Source organism: Leopardus geoffroyi, chromosome A2, assembly GCF_018350155.1.
Source record: "Leopardus geoffroyi isolate Oge1 chromosome A2, O.geoffroyi_Oge1_pat1.0, whole genome shotgun sequence".
Lineage (NCBI taxonomy): Eukaryota > Metazoa > Chordata > Mammalia > Carnivora > Felidae > Leopardus > Leopardus geoffroyi.
Window position 1 is genome coordinate 79,719,358 of NC_059331.1, and position 20,924 is coordinate 79,740,281.

The 20,924-nt window shown below is 42.0% G+C and overlaps 1 protein-coding gene across 14 annotated transcripts in view; it reads left to right on the forward strand.

Moving 5' to 3' along the window:
• SRPK2 (SRSF protein kinase 2) overlaps nt 1–20,924 on the forward strand; it is a 258,055-nt gene that overhangs the window by 63,340 nt on the left and 173,791 nt on the right. The window lies entirely within an intron of this gene.

Sequence of the window (20,924 nt, forward strand, 5' to 3'; positions counted from 1 at the left end):
TGCCAGCATTTTTCACAGAGCTAGAACAAACAATCTTACAATTTGTATAAATCACAAAAGACCCTGAGTAGCCAGAGCAATCCTGGAAAAGCAAAGCAAAGCTGGAGGCATCACAATTCTGGACTTCAAGCTATACCACAAAGCTGTAGTCATCAAAACAGTATGGTAGTGGCACAGAAACAGCCACATAGATCAACAGAACAGAATAGAAAACCCAGAAATGGACCCACAACTATATGGTCAACTCATTTGTGACAAAACAGGAAAGAATATCCAGTGGAAAAAGGACAGTCTCTTCACAGACGATGTTGGGAAGATTGGACAGCAACATGCAGAGGAATGAAACTGGACCACTTTCTTACACCATTCACAAAAATAAATCCAAAATGGATGGAAGACTTAAATGTGAGACGGATAAACATCAAAATCCTCGAGGAGAATGCAGGCAACAACCTCTTTGACCTTGACAGTAGCAATTTCTTACTAGATATGTTGTCAGAAGCGAGGGAAACAAAAGCAAAAAGGAATTATTGGGATTTCATCAAGATACAAAGCTTCTGTACAACTAAGGCAACAGTCAACAAAACTAAAAGGCAGCCTATGGAATGGGAGAAGATATTTGCAAATGACACATCTGATAAAGGGTTAGTTAGTATCATCAAATTCGGTACCCAGAAAACAAATAATCCAGTTGAGGAATGGGCAGAACACATGCATAGACGGTTTTCCAAAGAAGACATTCAAATGGCTAACAGACACATGAAAAGATGCTCAACATCACTCATCATCAGGGAAATACAAATTAAAACCACAGCGAGGTACCACCTCACTCCTGTCAGAATGGCTAAAGTTACCAAATACAAGAAACAAGTTTTGGTGAGGATGCAGAGAAAGGAGAATCTTCTTGCACTGTTGGTGGGAATGCAAACTGATACAACCAGTTTGGAAAGCAGAATGGAGATTTCTCAGAAAGTTAAAAAGAGAACTACCCTCCAATCCAGCAATTGTGCTATTAGGTATTTACCCAGAAGCTACAAAAATACAGATTTAAGGGGGCACGTGCACTCCAATGTTTATAGCAGCATTATCAACAATAGCCAAGCTATGGAAAATGTCCATCGACTGATAAATGGATAAAGAAGATGTGCACATGTGCTTGTGGACACACACACACACACACACACACACAGGAATATTACTCAGCCATCAAAAAGAATGAAATCTTGCCATTTGCAAGGATGTGAATGAAGCTAGAATGTATTATGCTAAGTGAGATAAGTCATGCAGAGAAAGACAAATACCATATTCATTCATATGTAGAATTTAAGAAACAAAACAGGAACATATGGGGGGGGGGGAAGAGAGAAGGAAACAAAAATCATGAGAGACTCTTATTTAAAAGTTTTTTTTTAATTATTATGTTTATTTGAGAGAGAGGGACGAAGTGCAAGTGGGGAAGGGTCATAGAGAGAGAGACACAGAATCCGAAGCAGGCTCCAGGCTCTCAGCTGTCAGCACAGAGCCCAACACGGGGCTTGAACTCACGAGCCGTGAGATCATGACCTGACCCGAAGTTGGATGCTCAACTGACTGAGACACCCAGGGGCCCTGAGACTCTTTTTTTTTTTCTTTGAAGTTTATTTATTTTTGATTGGGGGGGGGCAGTATGAGTAGGGGAGGAGCAGAGAGAGAGAGAAAGAGAGACAGCTGAAAATAATTCTGATAATTCTAAAATGGCCACCTGTGCAACAGTGCAGCCTGCCAGAAAGAAATCTCAAGGCATTTTCAGTCTCAGGGGTTTGTGGTCTTTGAAGAAGTAACCCCTCTGGCATTCTTTCTGGGGGTGATGGCTGTTAGAATTTACAGGCAGCAGGGAGAGGAGCTCGGTGGCACCTCCTTTGGAAAAGAAAAATATGTCTTTTACAAATTTGGGCATGTCACCGTTTTAATGGAAGTGTTACTCAGCTTTTAAAATCCACGCTGAAATTCATGGCATGGAACTTGGGTCCATGCCACTTCTTTTTTCCTTTTTTTAAATTTTTTTTTTAACGTTTATTTATTATTGAGACAGAGAGACAGAGCATGAACGGGGGAGGGTCAGAGAGAGGGAGACACAGAATCTGAAACAGGCTCCGAGCTGTCAGCACAGAACCCGACGTGGGGCTCGAACTCACGGACCGTGAGATCATGACCCGAGCCAAAGTCGGCCGCTTAACCGACTGAGCCACCCAGGCGCCCCAGGTCCATGCCACTTCTATAAGGATTTCAACTCTTCAAGGTTAGAGAGTTGTCGCAAGATCATTATCAGTACATTGGACAGTACCTGGCTGAATGGGCCAGGGCTCAGCAATGATCCTTATGCAATTACTTTAACTTTGCCGAAGTGGATGCTGAAGTTCACATTTCACAGTGAAGTTCACAGTTGAAGTTCACCACAGCCTTTCTCTTTTCACTGGCATTTTTCCTGTTTTGCCCCATTTAAAAGGAAAACAGGGGTGGCTGGCTGGCTCAGAGCATGTGACTCTTGATCATCAGGGTTGTAAGTTGAAGCCCCACTTTAGGTGTAGAGATTATTTAAAAAAAAAGATTTCTTATAAATAAATAAATAAATGGAACACAAAACCCACGACTCTTCCTTTCCTTCTGGCCTTATTCTGCTTCCTTTCATTGTTTTTCTTCATTGTTCTTATATATTGGGTGATGGGTCTACTATTTGCTTTCTAATTGTGCTGGTTTAACTTGTATATATATGCTACACATACTCTTTTGTGTATATAGCAGATACTATGTCTTTTCTAGAGAATAATCTCTTTGTTTATATTCTCCATGTTCATTTCTCACTTGCTTTGCCTGCTTTTAACTCCAGTTTTTCCTCTATTTCTTCATAATATATGGACTTTCTGTGTATGTTTCTCTTGACATCAGAGGAGGAGTCACGCAGTGTTATGTTGTGGAGAGATTAGTAAAGTCAGAAGACATGACATTTGCACATTGAAGGTGGATACACTCATTTGCCTGGGATAATTGTGAGGCTGAAATTAGATGTACTTTGTAGAATGCAAAGAACTGTATAAATGTAAGGCGTTATCACAATGATAATATAAAGACTTTGACTTACCCACAGTAACACAAGTAGTCCTAACTGGAACATCGGACTATGACATTTTTAGTGATTGGAAACCCTCTCAAATACCTTGTGTGCCTCTCTCTCGCTTGAGAATTTTCTTCATGACTCCTGCTGGGCCTTGGTGATATTCCACCTCCGCTGCTCCGTCACTGTAACTAGATGTGGGATGTGGGCGCTGGGAGGAATTGTTGTGACCCTGAGGACTTGCTTCCTTGGCGTTTGCCTTTTGCTGGGCCTTTTTTCACTTCTCCCCCTTTTTCTGTTACTTGATGCTCCTGTTTGAGCTTCTTGACTCTCACACCCTATAGCCTGGCATTTTATATTCCTTAGTCAGTTAGAATACTCTTCCTCTGACTTGGCTGGCTGAACAGAGTGTCCCCTAATCTTTGGGCCTTTGATTCTTTTTTTGTGGTGACTTGAAACAGTTTCTTCTTCCTCTCCCTCCCTTGCCTTCAGAGCATTTTTTCCCTTTTGTTTTTTTTTTAACCCCCTCTTCTAATACCAGAGCTCATAAAACTTGTCAATAACCAAGGGAAATCAAAAAGGCAGAGGTTGTACTTGGGACATATTGTAGTTAGGGCACAATTTCAGGTTCACCCCAGCTGCAGCGTAGTAGTTGCCAGCAGAATGAAGAGGAAACTTGACAGCAGAGGAGAAAAACAGAAAGTTGATAAGTAGAAGCAGTGAGGTAAGTCTGTGACCATTGAAGAGATGGTGCGGCAGCTGTGTGCCCACTATGGGTGGGGTGGAGGGCACAGGGCCCAGGAGAGATGAGCGAGCGAACATGTGTGTGCCTGTCAGTAGTTGAGGGAGCACCAGGGTGCACACGCAAGCCAGCGACTCCCACACCGATCTGCCCCTTGCTGTTTTTCCTCTGGAAAAGGGTGGAGAGAAGTAAACTGGTATCTCTAGGTAACTTACAAAGGTGGAAATATGGGAAAGTATCATTTGACCCGGTACAGCTTTGGTTTCATTGTTTTATATGGCGCTATAGCTCTAAACCAGCAGCTTCTTACTCAGAATAATTTTATTGAGCTGTCATTCACACACCATAAAGTTCACTCATTCCCTTCTCTCTGCAGACCCTGGCAACCACCACTCTGCCTTCGGTCTTTATGAATTTGACTGCTCCAGATACCTGATAGAGGTGGAGCCCGACAGTGTTTGTCTTTTTGTGACTGGCTTATTTCACTTAGCATAATGTCTTCCAGGTTCCGTGTTGAAGTGTGTGTCAGACTTCATTCCTTTTCATGGCTGAATAATATTCCATGGCACATACATACCACAGTTTATTCACCCACTGATGCACATTTAGCTTGGTTCTCCTTTTTGGCTACTGTGAATAGTGCTACTCTGAACATTCATGCACTCAGATTTAAGTACCTGTTTTCAGTTCTTTGGGCTGTATACCTAGGAGTGGAGTTTCTGGGTCATGGGGCAGTTCCCTTTGTAACTTTTTGGGGAACTGCCAAGCTGTTTTTCACAGTGACTAAACCATTTTACATTCCCATCAGCAATACGCAGCGTTCCAGTTTCTCTATATTCTTTATAATGCTTTTCATATTTTGGATGACCCAGCCTAATGGATGTGAGGGAATGTCTTGTGACCTTTATTTGCATTCTCCAGTAACTAATGATGTTAAACAGATTTTCATGTGCCTGGTGGTCATTTTTATATCTTTGGAAAAATGTCTGTTTAAGCTTTTGGTTCACTACAGCAGTTAAGCAGGGTCATAACCATGTGCAGAGCCAAGCCCCTCCTAGAGTGTGGGTTCTATGATGAAAAAGAATAAAGAATCTCTCTGTCTCTCTGACCTGTGCTGTGTGAAAAGGCTGAAGTGGTTGGCATAAATAATGTGTATTGTGGCAAGGTAGATTTGGCTTTTTAAACAGAGACTTAACTTAGTTTTTTATGCTCCATTTCATTTCACTAAGGTTTGAGGAGGTTTCATGGCAGATGTGCTAAAATGCAGAAGTCTAAGTAAAAGAGAAAAATTAGGATCAAAGGAAAATTAACTAGACTGGGGAGAAGAACATCATTGGACATTGCTAGATGGAGAGGAAATGTATAGCAGTTGGTGTAGGATTATGGGTGATACAATATTTTCTTCTTTGTATATGACTTCATTTTTTTTTAACATCTAACATATATTGCTTTAGTAAGGAGAAAATTTTCCTAGAGTATTAAAATTCTGAACTCATCTGTCAGAGTTGCTGCTTTATCCACACTGATAGATCATCCATTCTCACGGTTTTATCTGCTATGGCACTTGTGTTCAACCTGTCCTTCTTCCCTGAATTTCAGGTGCTCCTGCTGCCCAGTGTGCACCGCCCCTGATCCTGTCTGGGTCTGGGACCCAGAAGGGCACCTTCCAGCCTGGGCTCCCCAGCCACACACTTTGCATGATTTCTCTCTCTGCCTTTTCCTTTCTGTTCGGCTCAGGGCTCATTGCTACCGGCACTCATCCCAGATGAGCCCCCCCCCCCCGCCCCCCGCGCTGGGATGGGGGTGGGTGCAGGGCCTGGGATTCCCCTGACTTCTTGCACTCTTTCTGTGCTGACTTGGGATCCTTCTCTCACTCTTGGGTGGCCTCTACCTGGCTCTGTCATGCTCACCACTGTGTTTATGGCACTGTGTCTGTGCGCTTTTATCCTCCCCTGGATGAGGTCATAGACTTCTTCGGTGTTTGTCCCCATGCCTAGCAGAGTGTATGGTGCAGAGGTGGCCCAACACCTGGCTATTAAATTAATAAATCAGGTTTTTGCTATCATGAGTGCAAACTGGTGGATGTGGCCTGGATCATACATGTGGCTGTGTTTGTGTACCTCCCTGTGCTTGGAAACAGGATATTTCACATAAAAATCTCTACCTCCGTGTTCTGAAAATACGAGAGTATCTGGCCCCCTGCATCAGCATCCCTCTGCCTTGGCTGTTCACTAACCCCGGTTGTGGTTGTGGCCCCTTCCATCCCCTTCATCTCACAGGAGACCTGCTCTACTCATGTCACCTGCTGTCCCTTTGAGACACTTGGGATTAGGTGGAATCCAGAGGAAGGATGGATTGCATGCCTTATAACCAGATCTGTCTGTCTCCTGTCGGTCTTTTGGGAGAAGGTGGGCAGCAGGCAGAGGTTTTGGTTTCTGGTGTATTTCTGCAGTTCTGTCTTTATGTGAGGGTGGTTAAGGACAGAGCTTTAAACTTTCGTGTATACATACACAAAGTGCTAGTGAGTTGACTTTCCAAAGACATTAGCAGAGTGACTGTCCTAATAACACAAGTTCACATCAAATGACATGTTTAGTTATGGGAAAGTCTATCATTCTTTTTTATTTTTTTCCTTAAAGATTTAATTATTTTAGAGAGAGAGTGCAAGCAGGGAAAGGACAGAGAGAAAGGGAGACAGAAGACCCGAAGTGAGCTCTGCACTGACAGCAGTGAGCCCTATGCAGGGCTCGAATCCATGAACCGTGAGATCATGACCTGAGCAGAAGTTGGATGCTCAACCGACTGAGCCACCCAGGCACCCTGAAAGTTTATCATTCTGAAGTTCCTAAATTCCTTTTTGGAGTTTTGACGTGTAATTTGTATGTCGATGTATGGTTTTTGGTTAAAATAAACATCTCTTACCTTCAGCAAATATGTATGGACTTGCCTAGAGAAATCTTTAATTCCTTTATGAAATTAAAGGTTGAGTTTTGTTACTTATGTTTGGAATTTGAAGGCATTACGTAAATTGTGTTCTTGGTGTGGCTGTATGCAAACTTCATGTTCACTTTTTTTTTTTGGAGGGGGGGCATGGTGCATAAATTCACAGGGGGCTGATCCCAAGCCCAAGCAAAGTGCTGCAGTCTTAGGAAATGGGGCAGCCCGGAAGGGCTGGAGGCAGGGCAGTAACGCGATCAGTTTTCTGTTTTTGAAACTTGACTCCACTTCACTGTGGGCCATGGGCTAGAGAAGTGTGGAGATACCTGGAGCAGAGATGGTGAGGGCTCCGATTAGAATAAATGATGAGGGAATAAATTCTGATTATTTGGGGGGAAGTTATATCATCTAAGTACTTAGGTTAATTATGAAACTCCTTTCAGGTAAGAGTGAATGATTCCTGAGAATACTGTAGTCCACAGTATCCTCTTTTCAGGCTATTACGCTGATTGGGAAAGGAGAAAGAGTCTCATGGCTCTCTGGGGGAAAAGAATCTTTTAGGTGGGTAAGCAGAAACTCATAATTACTCCTTTCTGTCCTCCAGTACGTTCCACATAGAGGGGTCAGGTGCTTCAGGCACTATGAAGCAGCGGGCCTGCCCATAGAAGAAGCCACACCAGCCACTGGACATACTGCCTGCTGGTTAAAAGCAAGAGCTGTTGTCTGCTTTTCAGTCATGAGCTATACCACTTCCCCTTTGTGTGCTTGGGTGTCCTCAGCTGTCCCCTGGGGCCCTGCAGGTGTTTACTTACCTCCCAGTGGTGTTGCAAAGAGTAAATAAATTATTATGTGTCAGATGTTTACAATAGTGTCACGTATTAATAAGCACTTAGAACATATTGCTCCTACCGTTGCTGTTACTATTTTTATTAATGGATAGATCCACAAATAAGAATTCTTTGGAGTGAAATTTCTATTACATTTTGTATAATTATTCAAAGTAGAGAGATTATAGTAGAAAATATCAAAAACAATACTGTTTGGCTCCAAACCACAGTAAGAACTTTGCCTTATAGCCTTCTAGGTGATCATCAGAACGAAGACTAAATTAAAGTACGTACAAGTGAGTGAAAGTCCATACGTGTCCACCATTCCTTAAGGTGACCTCCTGCTCTGCTTCTTGTCCTAAAGAGAAATCCTAGTATGCAGTACTTTCCGTGTAAGCTGTATGATCATTTTTACATGTTACAAACAGCATGCACCTGGCATTTTCTAGAGCTCCCCGAAAACATCATCCTGCCAGTGCTTGGGAGGTGAGATGGGAGAAGGGGGGAAGCAAAAGAAATGCTCAGGTGCTATCTCAGTCTGCTGCAAGATAGGTTGTTGGCAAAAGGGGGACAGGGTTTGTTTCCTGTGGGTTTTTTTTTTTATTCTCCATGGTGCAGACCTGATTTTCTATGGAAGCAGTATCATGAACTGTTAGGCCTCCGGGTGGAGCCACAAAAGCTCTCACCCCAAACTTCTAACTTTGGACATACTTGGGTAACGAGCCCACAACTGTAGTAGTGAAGCCGTAATATTTATGAAGGCCTCCCATTTTGCTAAGTACGTCTGCACATCCCGTGTCATCCTCACTGCAGTCCCATGACACAGATATTTTTATAAAATTCTTATTTTTGTGGTTGATGGTCAGGGACGTAAATCATTGGAATTTTAGGAGCTGTGTTGCATGACTAGGGAGTCAGCCAGAGCCCATACTCAAAGACATCATGGTATATCCCACCTAATTGTAAAAATACTACTTGACTGTAAAAAAATATATATCCTGATTATAAATTCCTTTTGATTCTATATTCTATCATACTTCTACTTATTAAAGGAACTTATCAAGGCACTGTGTGCATCTATAGAGGTATACCTTTTGTACTTTTGTAGTTTTTGTACTTTTGTACTTTTTCTCATTCAGTGTTTTTCTGTGTAAAACTAAGATTAAAAAAATTTTTTTTAACGTTTATTCATTTTTGAGAGAGCATGAGAGGGGAAGGGGCAGAGAGAGGGAGACACAGAATCTGAAACAGGCTCCAGGCTCTGAGCTGTCAGCACAGAGCCCGACGCGGGGCTCGAACTCACAAACTGCGAGATCCTGACCTGAGCCGAAGTCGGACACTCAACCGACTGAGCCACCCAGGTGCCCCTGTAAAAGTAAGATTTAGATAATACTGGGAAGTAACAGGAGAGAATAAGAAATCAGCATATGTCAGTGACCAAATGGACGACCTGCCAGGGCGCGGTGAAGAGGGTAGGAAGCTTCTCTCACCTGCCTGCCTTCTTTGCTCTTCAACAGAATTCTAGGTCACCAACTTCACAGACTCTGTTCTGGACTAAAACACCTACTTAGTACATGTTGGAAATTATTTGATTCTGTATGTCCTCTTTTAGTTTTATCATTTGTTTATCCTTTTTAAAAGATGGAGGAATTCTTATTGTAACAGTAAGCCTTTCTTACGTGAAGAAAAGCCCCTTTGTATTCACCACAGCAGATGGAACAGCATTTGTACTTCTAAATTTTTTAGTAGTAAGACCGCCTAAAATAGCACTAAAAGTGAATTACTTTGATTGACACTCGCCCTCTCCCCCATCCCTGTTGGGGAAGCCTTGGTTTTGCATGATAAACTCTGACCCTTCAACTAAAAGCTCTTTACCAGCTGAAGGCCTTTGTGTTTCAGGCCGTGTTCACTTGCACCTGCCTGATACTCAGTGCCTTCCTCCACTAGGCAGAACTGTGAAATAAGAGGCAAGGACTGTTTGCCCTTTTCAGGACTGGGCAGCATGATGATTTGACGCCCGGCCCTAAATGTGAATTTGTATTTCCATAATGAGGTTGTAAGTTTGTGTTCGAACATGTCTTTTTTCGGTGTTAGAGTCCTTTTCCTCTCTTTCCTGGGATCATTTTCTTTTATGTAAATGTTCCTGTGGTAGTGTTTTAATTCTAATTCTGAGAAATTTATGCCTTTTGTTTTCCTTTTGAATTTATTCTCTACTTAAGTTAGAGGTGTATACAACATTAAAGTGGTTGCCGATAAAGACATTTGTAAATGAATGTTTTGGTTAAATGCTTTTCCAACCGAAGGTGGCCTCTTGCCAGCGAGAGGGCGGTAGTTAGCCAACACATCTTTCTACATGACTTTTTTTCTTTGTTCAGGCAGAGTAACATCCTGCTACTTTAATGGCAGAAGACTCCTCTCCTCTTTATGGGATTTGAAAAGAATGTTGTTTGCCTGGTTTAAAAGGGTTGACTAGAAGTTGACTGTGGTGTGGTCTCTTAAGTTGAAATATTTCTACTTTATGGTTTGGTTCTTGGGATCTGTCCTTTGCAATAACAATTCATAGTTATTGTGACTTTCATTAATGTTATGAAACTATGGTTTGTTTGGGTTTTTTTTTTTTGGTAAATATATTGAAAGGCATGAAGTGAGTACAATGATTGATGACCCTCCAGGGCCCGATTGAGTCCTTTAAAAGCCTAAAGCACTGTGCCACTTTCTCTCCCTGTAAAATGAAGAAAGGCAATACCAAAATGCAGACTAAAGAATTCCCATTGTTACCTGTAGTTGAAGTACATAAAATATCAATATTAAAAAAATTCTTTTATTCATTTATTTTTTTGGTGGTATTCCCCCAAACATGCTGAAGGGGGAACAAAGTTTGCCACCTCAAAACATGCCACTTTGGCAAAAAGATTGTTTTGAACCGCAGACAGCTCTCTTTGCCCTCTTACTTTCTATCTAAAAGCAGGATATAAGTTTCCATTTGTAAAAGTGTTCTCCTTTCCCACACCAGGAGTGGGAGAATCTTCTCTGTGTACCAGTCTTACTGACAGCCCTGTCTTACAGCACTTACCTTCGTCCCCTTCTCACAGCTGCTCCCAACCTTTTCCTTCCAGCACCGTTTGTTAAGTCCTGCATTCCATCCATCCTTTGAGTTGCTCATCATAGAGTTTTCCTGTGTGCATGAGCTTTAAATGTGTAAATAAGCGAGTTTCTTTCCTCCTGTTAATTTGTCTTTAATCACTTTGATTTGTTGGTGATCCTCGGAGGATAGTGGAATTTTTTCGCCCCCTCTACATGGCTTCCTTTTGGGCAATGCAGCTCTGACTCTCCCCCAAATTGTACCAAAGGCAATCAGAATAATACTGGAAGAGAGGAAGAGGGCAGAGTTTATCTGGTGGAAGCTTTTTGTTTTTTTAAAGTTATTACTCTAGAATAAGTATTCGTTCCTTTTTTGTATACTGCTGTGATAAAGCAGGATTTTTAAGTAAACATCCTTTATTCTCTCCATCCGGAGCTTTAGAATCCAGAGAACACAGAAACCCATTAAAATAGGTACTTGAGGGGAGCTGGGTGGCTCAGTCAGTTAAGCGTCTGATTTTGGCTCAGGTTATGATCTCACCATCCGTGGGTTCGAGCCCCGCGTCCGGGCTCTGTGCTGACAGCTCAGAGCCTGGAGCCTGCTTTGGATTCTTTGTCTCTCTCTCTTTGCCCCTCCCCTGCTTGCGTTCTCTCTCTCAAAGATAAATAAACATTAATAAAAGTTTTAAAAATAGGTACTTGATATAAAGCATTTTGAGCAATATTTATTGACATGGTCTGGATGTTTCTAGAGTGATGGTGTATATTTTTCAATTAGATCAGGAATCTTCTTTAACTATATGGTAGTTTGATTTTAAAACCATATACTTTTTGATTTATCTCTAGTCTAGGGAGGCTTTTAGTTTTTCTTTTGCAAGGAGATGTCCCTTGTCTGAAGGGGTCTGTAGGCATTGTGTAGCAGTTACTGATAGCAGGTTGGGGCCAGGGCAGTGCTGAGGCACTCAGAGTGGGTTGCTCTCTGTGTATCATTAGTCTCTGGAGACAATAATAAATGAATACTGAAATGAAAAGATGGATCAAATAGTTTGGTTTTTCTCTCAGTTTTTCTTACCATTAGTCATCTAATTAAGGCGTAGGATGTTACCTGATGGGAAACAAAGGGTTAAGGCAAAACTCCGTGTCTAGTCTTTGGGCAGAACATTTCTGTTGACCTTAGTATGCATATGTGCCTGTTCTGCCTTGTTCCAAAAAGGATGTAAGGTGGCACTTCTCGGCAGTTTTTATGGTCTGAGTAAGACTTATTTATAAACGCACTTACCAGGCTCAAGCTGAAATGAATCTGGCTTCCAAATGCCGTGTACTCACTCCAACAATGCTGCCATTGTATCTCAAGGTCTTGTTTCACCTTTAGGATTTGATTGTGTTCGCTGGTCCCAAGTCTTTGTCCTTTGATGTAAGAATCCATTTTTGGCATTGGCCAAAAAATCACCGAGTGCCAAGTCTGGTCAATAACTTGGATAGGCAGTGCTGGGCTGTTAGAGTTTTTGGCTTATTGTTTTTGACTCACAGACTATGAGCCAGAACGTTTTCAGGATGATGAAACCAGTTTCGGAGCCACAGTTAACTCCTTGTTACTTCAGCAGACTTGAACAATGGGTCCGATTGACTCTTGGTCTCTGTGGGCTGTTCCTGCAGCAGCCGCGCTGGGGATCAAACAGACGAGTTAGCATTGTTCTCACTTGTGATTTTGATGTGGAGTATTTTGGAGTTTGGTTGGACTGCAACAGAGTTTTCCATTGTAAATTTTATGTTTTCAGGTTACTATGAAACCCTTTTATCATTAGCTCTACTAGTTTTCTCAAAATGTTGTTTTCTTTAGCTGTTGATGAAAGATCCAAAACAAAGAATAGGTTTCTAGCTGCTTTTTATCACTTAGTGAAAATGTTTGGAACATTTTCCACCCAACTTCTCATTATTTATTGGCCACCCTGACTCACCCCTCTCCCCAAACCAACAAATTTTCTTGTGTTCTGATTTTTCTGTCTAATCGTTTAATTGGATGAATTAAGTTACTACTTGGATAGCATCTTGTAGATGAAGAAAAAGACTTCGGGAAGATGAAACTTACTTTTATTTATTTATTATTTTTTTTATTAAAAAAATTTTTTTTAACGTTTATTTATTTTTGAGACAGAGAGAGAGAGACAGAGCATGAACGGGGGAGGAGCAGAGAGAGAGGGAGACACAGAATCGGAAGCAGGCTCCAGGCTCTGAGCCATCAGCCCAGAGCCCAACGCGGGGCTCGAACTCATGGACTGCAAGATCGCGAGATCGTGACCTGAGCTGAAGTCGGACGCTCAACCGACTGAGCCACCCAGGCGCCCCTGAAACTTTCTTTTAAATTAGGAATCAGAGATACTTGAAGAGAAAAAATTTAAATCCCAGTTTTCTGACTCTAATTGAGGATTGTTTCAGTACTTAATGCTGTCATGATGGAATCAGGTCATATTTTCTTTAATTTTTAATAGTATGAAAATTAAGAGGTTTCTCCTTTTATTCCCATATATTTCACTTGTGGATTTAATGTCATACAAAATTAAATGTTAATTTTTTTCTCCATGAGGTCATTTTTCATTGTATATCAACATGAAGCCTGCACATGCATTTACCCCAACAGATTGTATTTTGGCCTTGGAAATAGTTGTTGCATATGAAAAAATTACAGTACATCCCTCTTGTGCCTGTTTCTTTATTTCCATAAATCATGCCAGAAAATCATTACATTTTAGTGTTGCATCGAAACATGAGTTTGTCTTAGTTATGATTTATAAAAGTCACACTTAGGGGCGCCTGGGTGGCTCAGTCGGTTCAGCATCCAACTCTTGTTTTCGGCTCAGGTCATGATCTCATAGTTTGTGAATTCTGGCCCCACATCGGGCTCTGTGCTGACAGCGTGGAGCCCGCTTGGGATTCCCTCCCTCCTTTCTTCCCTCCCTCCCTTCTTCCCTCCCTCCCTCCTTTTCTCTCTCTCCCCCTCCTCCTCCTCCTCCTCCTCCTCCCCTGCATAAGTGCTCTCTCTCAAAATAGTTAAAAAAAACCCTAATTGTTAAAAAAAAAAAAAAGAGAAGATAATTATCAAAAGCATTGATAGTGATTTAATTAAATTGAAAAAATTACGGAATATGATAGTACCAAATCTCATATAGTACCTAACTATAGGCAAATAACAATGTTTAGAGTATCAAGACAGAAGAAGAAAAACTGAGATTGAGGGGAAAATAGGGGTTATCTAATTCAAACAAAGAAAACTCATGAAATTTAGGGTCCAGAAGAGACCTTGAGAGAAGATGGTAGCCCTGAACTTCTCCACATACTCGATATGAACTAGGAAGTGAGGAGGCCTTCTACCTCTCAGCCTCCAGGAGGTTGTGTGTGTTTTTAGACATTTTGTATGCAGATGTGAATTTTAAAGATGTGAATGTTGAGGACCAACATGTTTTCAGCTAAGTCTTTCCACAGTTTACAGAGCGAATTAGGGCTGGGACTGACCCAGGTCTTACTCCCAAGGGCCGTGCTGGTTATGGGAGGGTGTGCTCCTTGTCAGGCAGCACACACACTGGGAAGAACAACTGAGAATTACCTGTTAATTTTGTATTAGCAACTTTTGTTGAATGCTTGCTCTGTCAAGGGTATCAAAGGTGTTGTGTTTGACTTAGGAGTTGAGACAGGGAGACCGTTGCCATCAAGGGCTTGTGGCCATGATGAAGGGTAAGGGAAAATGAGCCTTTTGCAAACGTGAGAAGTGATAGACTTGATCAGGTGGCCTCTGAGGAGGTCTCCTTCAACTCCAGGAATTTCTGATCCTTTAGGAAGCCAGTCACTGGGTGAACCCCCCACCCCCACCCCCTCCCGCCCCCTCCTGCCCACTGGTAGAAACTCTGCTGGTGGGTTTTGGAGTGTCAGCCATGTAGGATGGTGAGGTTTTACTCAAAGTTAGGGATAGGATGGAAGGAGGTGTTAGTGTTCCAGTTAAAGAAAGTGTTGGGGCGCCTGGGTAGACTGAGTTGGTTAAACATCAGACTTTTGATTTTGGCTCAGGTCACCATCTCAGGGTCCTGAGATGGAACCCCATGGAGCCTGCTTGGGATTCATTCATTCATTCATATTCATTCTCTCCCTCTCTCTCTCTCTTTCTCTTTCTCTTTCTCTTTCTCTTTCTCTTTCTCTTTCTCTTTCTCTTTCTCTTTCTCTTTCTCTCTCTCTCTCTCTCTCAAAAATAAATAAATAAAATTAATTTAAAAACAAAAGAAAGTGTTAACTTGTTCTGCAGATTAACAAATGTAAGGCTTTACTGTTCTGAGTATAGATACGGTTTTATCCAGACAGCATTTGGCCTTATCTTTACAGGGTTCATTGTTATTCTTTAGTCTTAATTTTTGAAAAGTTAGTTCACCAATATCTTTTTCAGAAAGGTTAATAAAATGTGAAAATTTCAGAACAGAAGTTCTATTGTTCATCCTGTCTATGGGCTATCTGAAAAATATTTCATTTAAAAAATTATGTAGATGGAAAAAAGGCTGTTGACAATGTTGAGATGGGAAAAGGCCTTAGTTGAAAGGATTGTAGGGAGTTGGAGGCTCTCCACCTGAAGAGTGGGAAAGAGACTGTGGTGACAATGGCAGCCCTGCCCCCACCAGGCCCTGTGGATGGGGACTTGGGAGAAACAAGGGTCTCTGTTCCCGGGCCTGCTGGACAAGTCCGGTCCTCAGTTGGGTTAGGGCAAGCAGTCCTCTTACATCTGGGGTAGAGGTTGTGGAGACTTGGTGATGCTTCCAGTGGGCAGTGGGGGGAGTAGGGGGAAATCAGGGCACATCAGTGATGCTGGTGATGTGGGTCACTTGGGCTGACGGAACCAAGCGGCATCTGGGAAGGTGGGTCAGCTGGTCAAGCTGAATGGGTGCTGTTGCTGGTTCTCTGGGTGGTGATAAGAGCGACGGGATTGAAGGCCAAGTGAAAGCCTCCTGGGGGACAAGCTCTGTTGGGGGTGGGACTCCTCCTGTGCCCCCTGCTGGGTGCGCTGTGCAGTCACGGTTACGCTTGGGGGAAGGCCAAGGGCAAGCTGTTCTAGGCTGGGCGTTGGCAGCTTATACTGAGCCACACTATCCTGAAGGCCTCTTTATTTGATAATTTTGTTTGCTTTTATAGACACAGAAATACTATTATACTATAGTTTTGATTGAATTTTGTTGCTTGCTTGTTTAGTGGGGTTTTTTAGTTTTTGAGTCCCCTAAAATGGCTTGCCAGAAATGCTAGCATGCAGAAGTAAGTGCCTGCCATGAATACAAAGTGGTTGAGAAGAACCCCCCCCAGCTATTTCCTAAACAAGCCTTGCTCTTTCAATCTTTGTATATTGCTTGTGATATTTCCCCTTCCTGGAATGTTACTCTCTGCCTGCCCTGTTTGCTCAGCATCAGACCAGCCCTCCTGGAAGCTCCTGAGTGCCTGCTGCTATCATATTTGGACTTGGTCTGTGTCCACACTGCTCACCTTGGATTTAGTGAGTTGATCATGTTGTTGCCTGTGTTCGTCTGTGCCCTCTTAATTTATTACTCTTACATCCCTAGGCCAAATATAGGTGCCCAGAAAACATTTGTCAAATAAATACTGTGATAAGGACCAGAACTTTGGATCAAGCAGTAAAAATTAAAAAAAGTAATTGATACCTTGTACAACATACAAAAATTAACTCAGAATGGATTATTGGCTTAAATCTAAAGCTACAAACTAGTAGAAGAAAACATTCGAGAAAAGTCTTTGTGACTTGAGTTAGGCAAAGATTTCTTAAATAAACCAAAAACCTGATCCATTAAAAAAATAAATTGGACTTATATCAAAGTCTTACCCTTCTTGAAAGACATTCTTTTTTTTTTTTTTAAGTTTATTTATTTATTTTTGAGAGGGAGATCCGAGAGAGAGAGAGAGAGAGAGAGAGAGAGCGAACGAGCACGTGCACACTCATGAGTGGGGGGTGGGGAGGGGTAGAGAGAAGGGGAGAGAGAGAATCCCAAGCAGGCTCTGAGAGCTGTCAGCACAAAGCGCGAGGTGGGGCTTGAACTCACAAATCACGAGATCATGACCTGAGCCAAAATCAGGAGTTGGACGCTTAACCCACTGAGCCACCCAGGCACCAAATGGTGATATATCAGTACAATGTGAGAATACTGTTCAGCAATAGAAAGAAGTGAACTATTGATACCATTGCAGCAAATGAATGAATCTGAAGATGTTACGCTTCCTGAAAGAAGTCAGACTCCAAAGCACGTAGACTGCACAATTACATTTGTATGGGAAAAGGTAAGAGGATAGGGACAGAGAACAGATCGGTGGTACTAAAGGCTACGAGTAACAACGGTCTGTGTTTGTTACATACAGAACACTTACAGAACTGAACACTGGAGGGTGGATTTTGCAGAGTGTGAATTATACTGTAATAAAAAATGAAAACAAAACAAAAGTGATTGATACGGTGATTACCAAAGGTTTTGTTAACTCTGTTAAAGCTTGATAAAACTTGGCAGGTTTGGGGGAAACAATTTGCCCAAATGTGATCATCTCCAAAGGCCTTTCAGGTGATGGTAGTGAGGACCTCTGTATGCCTGATCTTTTGTCCAAGTGCACAACCAAGGAGGCCACATGTTACGGATGAGACGGCCCTTTTATCAGGGAAAGCCAGTGTGGTTTGAAACATTTGCAAATGTTGAACAAGACAATGTTAAGTGTAGTTGGTAAAGGACAGTGTGGCAAGACACAATGGATGTGCTGCGTCCTGCCTTGCATTCAACAGTTGTGACTCTTGTGGTTTAAGGAGCACAGGTCTTTGTCGCTTCATTCTGTCAGTACATCATTGAACTCCACGTAAAACTAAAGATCTGTGATTGGCAATTGGTTTGCTATTTTGAACAGTCCATTGGTTTTCATTTTTATTTCTAAAATAACATTTATTTCATTTTGACAATTTTATCACACCTGTGAGTTACTGTTACTGAAGATTCCCCAGAGTATTGTCGGGTGAGTGTGTGACGGGGTTCAGTAAGTGTTCTTACTCTGTACGTTCTTTTTGTTAGTTTATGACTCTTGAACCCCACCGTAAATGTTATCACGAACCTGCCATAAAGATTGTGAGAGGCGCTTTGTAGTAGTGGCTTCTGGAGCCAGGTTACCTGGGTCTGTCTCCAGCTCTCCCATTTATTAGCTATGTGACCTTGGGCACAATTATTTATAATTTCTCTATGCCTCTGTTTCCTCATCAGTAAGTGAGAAGAGGGTGAAAATTACAAGACCGGCTCTGTGGAGGGGTTGTGTAGATTAACTGAAGTAATAAATGGGAAGCCCCCCAAACAGGTAACCTAGAGCTCAGTATCACTTTTAGCCGCTGCTGTTGGTTACTGTTATTTTTCTGTCCACAAATAGCCTCATAAGCCTTCCTTAAATGTTTAAATACAAGAATGGCAATGATGCCATTTCCCCTTTGGCTTCCTGACACTGGATTTCTTTAGTTCTTATAAAGCCAGTGGACTTAGGCCCTCTTTTTTTCCCTCTCCTTTCTCTGAACATTGCATATTTGATTTTTAGTACGTATGTTACATTTCAAATCTGTCTTCTAAAGATTCATTGCCTTAAGAAATAAGAGACAGAACTAAATGTATCTCTTAAGTGGGGAGCTAGGGAATGCGGTTATAAATTGAGATTTGGAAACCTGGTAAATTTAGAGGACTGAGTGCTATAAATCAAAAGAACAACTTGTTTGCTTCCTTGTGTAGTATGTTAATTTTGTAAAATTGTGTCTTTTATACGGAGAGGTGCTCTCAGCACAAAGCTGATTGTGTTTGTCAGAGTGTTTTGAAGGCGCTCGTTAAAGGGCACTGGTGGAATGGTTTGTGGAAATGGCTCTGGTTTCAGAGTGTTCTTGCCCTCCTCAGGTCCATTCTTTGTAGGAAAAAAAAATTTGTCTTTTAAGCGTGATGATAGCAAACCAGTTTACAGGACTTTTCTTCTTGTGGGGTTAAATTGGACAGTATTCCTTAGAGGTACTCAAGCCACCCGCTGGGTTGCTGACAGTCCATCCTCTGTACTGAGGGTCTGACGCGACTTTCGACTTTCGCGGCCTGAACCACGATGCCCCATATCCCCTTCTCAGCCCCTGAGCCTGTTTGATTTTCTCTATTAATTTGCTTATTCTGGATGCTTCATGTAAGTGGGTTAAATGTATTATTTAATTAATTATTGTTTTTGTAGAATAATATTCAGCTGTAAAAAAAAGAATGAAATTCTGACACGTGCTACGACACAGATGAATCGTGAAAACAAACATGCTAAGTGAAATAAGCCAGATACAAAATTACTACTTGACTGTAAAAAAATATATATCCTGATTATAAATTCCTTTCGATTCTATATTCTATCATACTTCTACTTATTAAAGGCTTCTTAAGGCACTGTGTGCATTTATAGAGGTATACCTTTTGTACTTTTTCTCATGCAGTGTTTTTCTGTGTAAAACTAAGATTATATGTGTCCTTTTGTATCTGGCTTATTTCACTTAGCATGTTTTCACGATTCATCTGTGTTGTAGCACGTGTCAGAATTTCATTCTTTTTTTTACAGCTGAATATTATTCTACAAAACCAATAATTAATTAAATAATACATTTAACCCAGTGTCTCCAAAACAGTGTAACATATCAAGGTGTAATCTGTATAAAAATAGTAACGGAATATTTTTCATTCTGTTTGTGTGCTAAGCATGTCTCTGTTCAGAGTAGCCGTCTTTCGGGTGTGCAGTAGGCCTATGTGGCAAGTGATTTCTGTATTGGACAGTGTAGACCTAGAATAAGGGAATGATTACTTAAAATTATTAAGCAGCACAAACTTTTTAAAAAAGAGAAATATTTGCTGAAAGACATTAGAGAAGATTGTAGTCTTCAACTATAGAAAAAAGGACTTATAAAATGACAAAAAGGGGCACCTGGGTGGCTCAGTCGGTTAAACGTTTGACTCTTGATTTTGGTTCAGATCGTGATCTCATGGTTCATGAGTTCGAGCCCTGCATCAGGCTCTGTGCTGACAGCGTGGAGTCTGCTTGGGATATTCTCTCTGTCTCTGTCTCTCTCTTTCTCCCCCTGCCTCTCAAAATAGATAAACAAACTTAAAAAATGACAAAGACCCAGGCATAGTTTTTCCTTTGCTCCAGACTTCACAAGGGATAGGAGCCCTTAGGGGAAGAAGTATTTACTGAATTTCTTTTTGCCAGAACCTCTGATGAGAAGGCATAAGGAACCCCTGACAGGGTTTTTGATTCACACTGTCCTAACTACAGTGCTGGTAAGCCATAGGCAATTCATATTTTAAGTAGAAAAATGTGAATATGGAGTAAAAGTGGAACAGAAATTTGCAGTGGCTGCTGTGAGGCTTGATGAAAAGCTCTTGTCCAAACTCTGGAATTTTTCCTTTCCATTCCCATACCTCGAACTGTGGGGATTATACCTGATTTACGTCAGGCACACTTAAGTGTGGGTTTCAGCACTAGGAGTACCTAGGTAGGGGTGTAGACCGGAGGTGTCCCGTGGCGGCCCCTCCCGTGTGGCTCCGCTGTGTGCCAGCTCCTCCAGAGGGACTGGGTTGGGTGCGCAGCACGGCTCCAGCGCGGACAGGCCACATGGCAGCTGGCGTCTTGTGCGCATGGTAGCCTGGCTGGAAAAAGTGAATTGGAATAATGCAGTCTCTGCCTCAGGAATTTGGATTTCTGAAGTGGAGAGCTTAGGCCGCCTTGATCCGGCCAGTGTGTCATTGTAGATGGTAGTAGCATTGACTTCAGAGTTTGATTGACCTGGGGCCAAGTTCTGTGTCTGTCACTTAATGGCTGGATGACTTCATTATTATTATTTGCTTGTTTATTTCAGAGAGAGAGGGAGAGGGAGAGAGAGAGAGAGAATGTGAGAATCTTAAGCAGGCTCCACATTCAGCATGGAGCCTGAAGCAGGGCTTGATCCAACGACCCTGGGATCATGACCTGAACTGAAATCAAGAGGCAGATGCTCAACTGACTGAGCCACCTAGCTGCCCCAGTGACTGAGTGACTTTAGACATGTTACCTTCCCTCCTCCCCTCCCTCCTTCCCTCCCTCATCTACACAATAGAGATGGTGATTGTGTCTGCCTCCTAGTATTTTTACGAAGATAAGTATCTGTAATCCTTGACAAACTCAAGAGTTATCCTTGTCACCGTCA